Source organism: Dasypus novemcinctus, chromosome 3 (genome assembly GCF_030445035.2).
Source record: "Dasypus novemcinctus isolate mDasNov1 chromosome 3, mDasNov1.1.hap2, whole genome shotgun sequence".
NCBI lineage: Eukaryota > Metazoa > Chordata > Mammalia > Cingulata > Dasypodidae > Dasypus > Dasypus novemcinctus.
Window position 1 is genome coordinate 144,835,746 of NC_080675.1, and position 10,471 is coordinate 144,846,216.

Consider the following 10,471-nt stretch of genomic DNA (forward strand, 5'->3'; position numbering starts at 1 on the left):
CACGGCCTGGGAGCCCCTCCAGGCGGTTTGCGGGTTGGACGCCAGCCTCGGCCGGAGCAGCCCTCTCCGCATGAAGAGCACGTCTGCAGGAAAGGGAGCAGACGGCTCCGGGCTTCAGCTTTGGGTCTAGAAACCAGGCCAGCCTCCCCGTGGAGGTGACGAGGCAGACTGAGCTTCCCTGCTGCCGGACAAGGGGGGTGGGCTTCAGAAGGGAAGCTGCCCCCGTGGTTATCGGACTTTGCGGACCACCGCCTCCCTCTGACACCCTCTGCCTCCGCCTCGCTTTGCGTCTCGGGCTCTGTCTTTGATTCTCTCTCTCTGCCCTCCGTGTCCCCCTCTCTTCCAGGGCTTCTCTGCTTTGCTCTGTCTGTCTCACTTTTCTCTCCCTCCCTCTCTGTCCCTCAGGGCCTCCCTGCCTACTCTGTGGGGCGCTGTCTCTGGCTGCGCCCCCAGCACCACGGGCAGAACTGGTAGGTGCTGGGATCCTGGCTGCTGGTGTCTCCCGCGGCGGGCTGCCCTCCTGGAGCTCTCAGCCTGCCTGGAGCTGGCAGCTCGCTTTAATCGGGCAGGGATCCAACTTGGGCTTCTTGGACCCCATCTGCCTTTGATCTTTACCTTCCTTTGAAAGCCGGCATTGTTAGAAACCTGTTGGCTTTAGAGGCTCTCACAGTCCGGGCAGGGCTGCCGAGGCAGAGCAGGAGCACAGCAGGTCTGGGTTCTCCCCCCGAAGTCGTGGTGGCAAAGATCCCGCGGGCCGGGCTGGCCGCCTGCCCCAGGGGAGGAGGGAGGCTGTTCAGGACCCCTCCCCCCGCCCCTCGCCCTCAGCACACGTGCAGTCAGGGCGGTCCCCTGGGAATAGTCAGGGAGACGGGAGCTTTCTGACCACTTGCTCTGTGTTCATAGCTCAGCACTTGGTGCTTTCTACATGCTATTGCACCAAATTCTCAGACCCAGGATCCTCATCACCAGAAACTCCAGGTGAGATATCGGAAGCGCGGGGTACTGACCAGTCCAAGGTCACTCAGGCAGCTGTGGCAGAGGCTCCAGAAGGTGTGTAATCCCTGGAGAAGACAGCAGATCTGAGAATGTGATGCAATAAAATGTAGAAAATGCCAAGTAGTGCTATGAGCTATGGACACATAGCAAGTGCTCAAGAATCTTCTGTTTCCCCTGCCTTCCTCACGTGATTTCATCCAAGTCCAGACTTCACTGGCGCCTCAGGACATCCCATTGCAATGACAGTGCCACACTCATTATCCCCGTTTGATAGAGGAAAAGAATGTGACGCTGACCCCTTTTTGGGGTGCAGCTCTCGCCCCAACCCCTGCCCTGAGCATGATAAGAACACAACTCAGATCTTTTCTGCTGGCATCTGCAGGGATTCTCAGCTTTCCCACTCTCCAAGTTCATTTATTCACTAAGGCATCAGGCTATGGCATGACCAGAAGAATGTAAGGGACCAGTTCAAAAACAGAAGCAAGAACAAAAATAATACTAACAAAGTGGCCAGCACACATAGTGCTTTAGCGTCTGCCATCTTCCCCCTAGGCATCATTTTGTTTGCTTCTCATGAGCCTCCTGTGAGCTGGGAAGGTCACAGCCGAGAAGCGGGACCCACCAGAGCGACCCAGTAAGGCGGGGCCAGAGCCCGGACCCCACCCCTGGTCCTCTGACTTCTGGACAGGTCCACTGCAGCACACCAGGCAGTTGCAGGTTCCACCCCAAAGGCTGCCCACAATCTGCATTTTAGCAAGCTCCTTGGGAAATCTGAGACACATGGTCTCACCCAGTCCATGAAACACCCCTCCTGGTGGATGGGAATGGTTCTGGCTCGCTGAGTTTTCTCCCCAAAGTAGCAGGAGAGGTCTGGCTCAGGGTACCCAACCCTGCCCTTGACTGGGAACAGTTTAGGGCGAGGGGGTTATTAGACAAGCTGGAGGGAGACCAGCTGGGCCTAGAAACACAGGCTCTGGATCTGATGGTGGGGATTCCCCTCCTGTAATTCACCGTGTGGGGTTTCTTGTAGGGTAAGGACAAGAACTAGGGGCCACTGGTTCTTAGTGCTGAGTGGACATTGGAATCATCTGGACGCCTTTAAAAAATCTGGAGACCCAGGCAGACCCTCACAGATGGGACTGCAATTTGGTGGGGAGTGTGGCTCAAGAATAGGGAATTTTTAAATGCTCCCCAGAGGGTTCTCCCCTCCCCCCAAATAAGACTTATCTGTCACTTTTACAAGTCTGAATTTTAAACGGATTCTTGGACTGGTGGCTCATTTCCATCAGTTCATTCAACTTTAGTACCTCTCTTATCTCCAAAGGCTTTTCCAGAACTAGGACCTTCACCATGAACCTCCATGAGTTTTCCCAATTCAAATCTGGGCTTCTTTAGCACTTTTTTCTTTTCTAACAAACACACCATGGAGAGGATAGATAGATTGGCAAGCCTTTTCTGTGTCTTTACCAATGCTGGCTGGAATCAATTTATTGACCACTCCTTTTAAGTAATTTGTCAGCACCTCGTGGGTCATGATTTCCATCATCTTCTTTCAGATCTGATGGACTTGTTTGGTGCTGAACTTAAGATGTCTTCCGAATCTGATTGTTGCATTTTTAAGTAAAAACAACAGAGAACAGACAAAGCAAATAACCATTGGTGGGTTTTTTTATTGTGATTTTCTTGAAGATACAAAGATCACAAAAAATGCTCTATTAAAAAATATAAGAGGTTCCCATATACCCCGCACCCCACCCCACCCCACTCCTCCCACATCAACATGGAGCACAATTTATCATGGGTAAAACCATGGTGGTTAGGCGGTTTTTGTCATGCACATTTTCGGTTATTAGCTTGAATTTTCTAAATGCAACTTCATCATTCTGCAGATCAGTAAGGCTCACTTCAAAAACACAACTCTTAAGGCCATCAGAGGCAAGCTGATTTGCGGTCACCCCTCGGGCTGAAGTGTGGTTTGCTGGCCTGGCGGGGGAGCAGCCGCGGCAGGCCAAGCCGCTGCCCCCATAATAGGGTGGCTGGTCGGACTCACCGCCACCCCTGAAGGGAGCTCGGCATGGGCGCAGAGTGCCCTCGGGTCTCCCCTTCTCGGCAGCCATGCTTCCGCGGCCGCCCCTCCTCCCGGATGGCGCCACACGATGCCTGTGGGGCGGCACCCTTCTTCTTCTTTCTCCCTGCGCAGGCGCAGGGCGGAAAATTCCAGTCTGCCCTTTTCCCCTCCCCCGACAGCAGCAACAGCCAGGCGTGGGCGGGAAACTCAAGTCTGCCCTCCACCCCAGCAACAGCAGCCACCAATCCCTAAACCCTGCCCCTTCCCCCAGCAACAGCGACAGCCAATCCCTAACCACCACCCCTCCCCCGTCCAGTACCGCCCACTGACCTTTCGCCGGCAACCAATCAGAACAGGGCGTGGCTTCGACCAATCAGCCTTCCCCAGCCCCTATAAAACTGTTGCCTCTCCCTCAATAAAGTGGACTTGTGTGTTTACCTTGTCTCCTCGGTAGTTCTTCTGCCATGCGCCCTCCAGTCCTGAGAGCCCCCGACAAGGGCCTGGCCTCCCTTGTCCCCAGTTCGTCGCCTGCTTCTCCGGGCGACCCCGTCAGCCGAACCGCGCAACCCCTGTGAGACCGACCCCTCGTCTGCTGCCGGACCGACCCCTCGTCCCAAGTGGGACCGACCCCTCGTCCGCAGCCAGACCCCACCTCTACCGACCGAGCAAACCGTCGCATTGATTCCTTAAGTCCTTATAACTTGTGTTTTCCCAATATTTCTTATATTAAAATTGCTGGTGCTTTCACATCATGCCAGTCTTCCTTAGAAAATGTATCAACCACTTTCTTCTTGGCTCCCTTTCTGCCATCTTTTGTAAGATGCTTGTTCCTGCCAACCTTCCATAGTGCTGCTCAGGCCCCCAAATCCCCAGAGGATTCTAATGTGCAGTGGAGTTTGAAAATTACTGAACCAGGCCATGGGGTCAGCTCTATGATGTCAGAGCCGGTAATGAAATGGAGAACAGATGTGACACAGACTATTGTGTGTGAGTCTGTGCCTACGTGTGTATACGTGTGAGTGTTTATATGTCTATGTGTGCATGTCTGCATGAGTGTCTATGTGTGTGTTAGTCTCTATCTATATGTGTGTTACTGTATCCATGTGTGTAAGTCTCTCTGGGCCTACGTGTATCTGTGTGCGTGCATGTGTCTATGTGTGTTGGTGTGTATCTGTGTGTCTGAGAGTCTCTGTGTACCTCTATGTGAAAGTGTCTGTGTGTATGTGAGTCTGTGTACATCTGTGTCTGTGTGTCTATGCTGTGTGTAACGTGTGTGTGTGTGTGACTACGTGTGACTGTATATCTGTGTATCTGTGTGTGCATGTGCCAATATATGTACATCATCTGTGTGTTTCTGTTTGAGTCTGTGTGTTTGTATATCTGCATGTGAGTGTCTATGTGTGCCTGTGTCTATGTCAGTGTATGTGTGTGTGAGAGAGACAGAGAGAGACCAAGAGCGCAGCACGTTGAGGGGATGGTAGCAGCCACAGAAAGGAAGAAGCGCCTCTGGGGACACAGTCCTTCAGCTTACAGAACCAAGAGGGTAAAGACTTGTCCAGGGTCACGAGGTCCGAGGCTAGACCCCAGGCCTCCACAGTCCAACATCTGAGAGAGGAGGCAGGAAAGGAACATGGGAGCTGGCTGTGGCTTCATGTCTTGCCTGGTTGAAGCGAAGTTTTGCTTTACTTCTCTACCTGCTGCGAAATGCTGGGGCTCAATACAGTTCAGTCGGTTTTACAGGCATGAGAGGCCATGCCAGCCTTCCTGAGAGCTATGCCCCTCAAGAAACAAAACCTGCTCCCAGCCAGTGAAGCCTGCTGCCACCTGCCCACCCCAGCCAGGACCCCCGGGCGCAGCCAGGCGGCGCCCCTCGTGGTGTCTCATTCACGCTCAGGACACTAGCATGAGGTGGAGCCTGGGCTCAGGGCAACCTTCCAACATCTTGGGACGGAAGGTTTGGGATCCAAGGCTTGCCCCACGGTTACCCGGACACAGACCTTGGGGAGATGAAAGTGCTTGGGGCTGGGGTCTCTTCCTCTTCCCAGCAGTGAGTCTGGGCCCAGGTGAGCCCTGGTTTCCTCTTCCGCCCAGGAGGCGCAAGACCTGCCCAGCCTGCTGCACAGGATAGCTGGAGGCGCAAACAAGGGAATGCAGGTGAAAGTTCTCAGCAATTATGAGTCTTTACACAGGCGGGACACTATTACAGGGGCCTATCTGAGGAACGCCCTAACCACTCCCTGTCCCAAAATATCTCCCTGGCTTGCCTGCTAATGCCTGCTGTCTGCACCATTAGATCTCGCCTCCTGGCTTAAGGAGATCCAGACGGCTCTCCTTAGCTCCATTCACACGTGGCCTGAATGATCTCAAAAGCTCAGCAGCAGGAGGTGGCAGAGGGCAGGAGGGGCCCTGGGGGGACTGGGGAGGGCAGGCAAGGCAGGGGGAGCAGCTGGTGACACCGAGGCTTCGAGGCTTCGGAGGAGGGGGCTGGCTGGAGTGCCCTGGGGCCCTGGGACTGCCCCAGGAGGAAAGGAGGCTTGGGGTCCCTGGGGAGGCCCCAGGAGTCGGGGGCCGGCCTGACCTCCTGCAGCCTGGCCCAGCCGGGAGGACCTGGAGCCTGGCAGGTCAGGGGCACTGCAGCGTGTGGTCTTGAGCATGTTGACCAGCCTGTCTGAACATCGAGCTGCCATTTATAACATGGAGAGAACCCGGATTACCTTTTGGTGTCATTTAAGGATTAAGATAATACATGTGAAAGTAGACCGGCTATTATGATTGTTCATAATTTTGCTGAGGCCTGGTCAGAGCCAACTATATACATACACATCTGTATTTCCCACATCGGGGAAATATATATATCTCCCTCCGTACTGGCATGGAGAGAAGTAGAAAGGACATGGGTCTTGGGGTCAGAAGACTCTCATTCCGCCGTTGCTCTTACTGTAACCGGGTCTTGGACACGTCCCCTCACCACCCTGAGCCTTACCGGGGACGAGGGTGCTGGGCGGGATCTCATCGCTAACTCCTGAGGTCGCTAGGAGAATGTCGGGAACTCGCAAGCCCAGGTCCCTTTGCCCAGCACTTACCAGGGTGCCAGGCATGGGGCAGGCACTGTTGAGGGCTTTACACGCATTATTTCAAGGCTCCTCTGCAACAACCTTGCCGTTATCCCTGCTTTATAGATGAGAAAACTCAGGCTCAGGGAGGTTATGCAACATGGCCAAAGGTCACACAGCTTCTAAGTGGCAGAGCTTGAATTTGAGGCTGGGGGCACCTGCTTTACTCCTTGGCTAGGCACAGGCTCCGTGCTCATTCATGCTGGAAGAAGCCTTAAAGCTCACCGGGTCCACTGCTGTTTGCTGTTTACTGCTAAGGAGACTGAACCCTCTGGCCCCAAACCGTATTACAAATCAAATCTCTCATTCACCCTGGCCCCCACCATAACTTCCCAGAAGATTCCCTGTATCTGACAGGTCTTCACCAGCCACTGTTCCCTTTAGAGGAGGGTACTGAGGAAGCAGATTGGCTCAACAGATAGACATCTGCCTACCGTATAAGAGGTCCAAGTGTTCGATACCCAGGGCCTCCTGGCTCGTATGGTGAGCCTGCCCAAGCACAGTGCTGCTGCACACAAGGAGTGCTGGCCCACACAGGGATGCCCCCATGCAAGGGGTGGCCCCTGTGCAAGGAGAGCTGCCCCGCACAAAACTCCAGCCTGCCCAGGAGTGGTGCCACATACATGGAAAGCTGATGCAGCAAGATGATGCAACAAAAAAAGAGACACAGATCCCCAGTGCTGCCTGATGAGAACACAAGCAGACACAGAAGAACATACAACGAATGGACACAGAGAGCAGACAATGGTTGGGGAGGAGCACAAATAAATAAAACTTTAAAAAAAAAAAAAAAGAGGAGGGTACTGAGATTCAGAGAAGACAAGTGCCCTACCCCCAGGGCCACACGGCCAATTTGAGGTGAGCTGGGACTCCAGCTCCTTCTGTGGGCTCTCTGATGCAAAGCCCTGTGTTCTTGAGGGAGAGGGGGCACTTGGGGCCTTCACTGCTTTTGGGGTGTGTAGTGGCTCCTCAACTGCTCCGCATTTGTAAAAGCATCAGATATGATCCTTGACCTTGTGGTCTAGGTTCTGATGAGTCATGGGCAGTGGTCCCTCCTCCTCTCCCCAGACTTGGCCCAGTGTGGAGCTTGGCATCCAGTTATGGCTGTGCTCCTGCTGGGCCCATCCCAGTGCCTGGCATAGCCTGGGTGGCACGGGTGGCACACATTGTTGGCTGCCTACTCAAGAGCCATTCAAATTTATGTTTGGAAAATGGCATGCCCAGTCCCAAGTGATAAAGCATGATTAATCCAAATCAGTAATGGTATTCCTTTCCCTCTCTGCCTGTGATTGGCCTGGGGGTGGCCAAGTGACCCACTTCCAACTAACAGGAGGGGAGGGGAAGTCAGCTGGGATCCCGTGAGAAAGTTTTCCCTCCTTAATAAAAGAAGCACAAGAGAAAAGAGCTTTTTGGTTCTCCCTCCCCACCTCTACTTTTCTTCCTGCTAGGGATGCTCTTGTATGAGGATATGATGTCTGGAATCATGGCAACTGTCTTGTGACCACAAAGCCGCATTTGCTGACGTGGGAAGATAGAGAGAGCCTGGGCCCTTGCTGACACTGTTGAGTTGCTGCACCATCCATGGAACCAACCACCTTGTCAAGTGAAATCATACATGTATGTACTGGTTTTGGCATTATTTGTTTTGTATTTTGTTACCTGCAGCCAGAAATGTCCTAACTGATAGAAGGGATAATGATAATAATAATAATAAAGTGATGTATTTGATGAAATAGATGCTCTGATATCTGTTTTATATATGAAAAAGCAGACGTCCCGAGAGGGTCCTGAATTTGCCCACTTTTTACCCCTACCTCTAGCAAGTAGAGGAAATGAGATTCAAAGCAGATTCCATCTGACTCCCTGTGCGCCAACCCACCCCACAGCCTGGCCCTGAGAGGACTGCTTCCCCTGGAAAGACATCAGAGAGACTGTGGGAAGATGGTGTAGTGGGGAGCTCCAGGAATCAGTCCCTCCATCAAACAAAAAACAAACAAACAAACAATTAACTGGCAAGAACAGTCTGAATCAACTTTTTTTTTAGATTTATTTTATTTATTCCTCTCCCCTTACCCCCTGTTGTCTGCTCTCTGTGTCCATTCGCTGTGTGCTCTTCTGCATCGACTTGCATTATCCAGCAACAGTGGGAAACTGTGTCTCTTTTTTGTTGCATAATCTTGCTGCATCGGTTCTCTGTGTGTGTGCAGTGCCACTCCTGGGTGGACTGAACTTTTTTCACAGGGCAGCTCTCTTTGTGGGTTGCACTTTTTGCATGTGGCGCACCTACATGGGGGACACCCTTGCATGGCACAGCACTCCTTGTGCACAGCAGCCTGCACATAGCCCAGCTTACCACATGGGTCAGGAGGCCCTGGGGATTGAGCCCTGGACCTTCTATGTGGTAGGTGGACACTCTATCAGTTCAGCCACATCCACTTCCCTGAATCACCTATTTTGAAACTCTGGAGTCTAGTGGAACACTGTGTAGCATCCAGAGAAGAGCTAGAGGAAGAGGCTGGTAAACTGTTGGAAATATCACTGAATTTCAACCTCTGTGCAGCAGTTCCAGCCCTTATCCCCCAAACACATGGCAGGCAGCAGTGGGAACTGCAGCTGGGGCTCCTGCTGCAGCTTGCTGGTACCAGAATGGGCTCCCAAATCCGGGGTGGGGGTGGGGGTGGGGAAGGTCTGAATGGTGATCACAGCTGTTGACCAACTATTTCAGATCACTGAGCAACTGGCTCTGGGGGCAGCCATTGTTCCAATGCCCCTCAAGCAAAAATGTCAAAGGAGTCTTAGAGAGGCAATACCTACTTTCATTTTTCCTCTAGAAAATTCAGAAATAGATGACTTCAGCCCTCGAAACAAACAAACAAACAAACAACTCTAGCAATCCCAAAAGAGTGGGAGAACTAGATTCCCAGAGTTATAATGTGGCAGTTTGGTATTATTTATGAATTCCAAAAAGAGACATTTATTTGCAAACTGGTCTGTTCCTCTGGGTGTGATAACCCTTTGATTGTATTAGATTCGGCTGAGACATCTGATTAAATTATACTAAGATTAGGGCTTTGATTCAACCATGCCATTAGAGTGCCACTCAGCATTAAGGCCCAGCCCCTGTGATGGGCTGATAAAACAAACTCTCACGTGCAAGGAGACACACAGAGAAGAAATAGGGGAAGAGAGACAGCTCATTAGACATGACAGAGGTCCCAGGAAGAGAGACAAGCCTGAGAGTCCACAGCTGACCTTGTGAAGAGACCAGAGCAGGTGAACCCAGAAAGAAATGAGCCATGGGGAAAGAGATGAGCTTTATGCCAACCTACAGCTGAGTTCAAAAGAAGCTGGGACCATGGAGCCTTAAGAGGAAGAAGGAAGGCTGAATCCACACAGACATTGTCCGCCATCTTGCTTCAACACATGGCAAATTACTTTGGGTAAGAAAGTACCTCTTATGGTACCTTGAGTTGGACTCTTTATGGCCTTGTGACTGTAAGCTTCTACCCCAAATACCCTTTATAAAAGCCAATAGGGTTCTAGTACTTTGCATCATCAACCTTTGGCTGACTAATACATATAGCAACAAAACACTCAGAATGTCCAGTACTCAGCAAAAGATTACAGACATACAAAGAAACAGGAAAGTATAGCACATTCACAGGAAAAAGGAGAAAAAAAAGAATTCACCAGAAATCATCCCTAGGAAACTCATACATTGAAACTATTAGTTCAAAGACTTCAAACCAATTATCTTAAATATGTTCAATGAGCTAAAGGAATCCACATACAAAGAACTAAAGGAAATTAGGAAAACATTGTCTAAACAAAATAAAGAGATAGCAATTATAAAAAAGGAACCAAACAAAAATTTTGACACTACAAAGTATAGTAACCGAAGTAAAAAAACTCATTAAATAGATTGCTGTGGATTTGAACAAGCAGAATAAGGGTCCAGCAGACTTGAAGGTAAGACAATTGAATTTATTTAGTGTGAGGAACAGGAATAGAAAAAATAATGAAGAAAACGAACAGAGCCTGAGGGACCCATGGAACACCATCAAGTGTGCCAAGACATGCATCATTGGAGTCCCAGAAGGACAACAGAGAAAGGGCAGAGAAAGTATTGGAAGGAATGATGGTTGAAAACTTCCAAAATCTTATGAAAGACATGAATACACTTATCCAGGAAGCTCGACAACTCCAAGCAGGATAGACCTCTAAGAGACTTACACCAAGACACATTATAGTGAAACTGTCAAAATCCAAAGACAGAGAGGATTTTGGAAGCAGC

The 10,471-nt window shown here is 51.0% G+C and overlaps 1 pseudogene; it reads right to left on the reverse strand.

Annotated features, from left to right (window-relative positions):
* Positions 1 to 2,247: 2,247 nt before the first annotated feature.
* On the reverse strand, positions 2,248 to 6,162 carry LOC101420019 (small ribosomal subunit protein eS1-like; annotated as a pseudogene).
* Between the last annotated feature and the right edge of the window lie 4,309 nt (positions 6,163 to 10,471).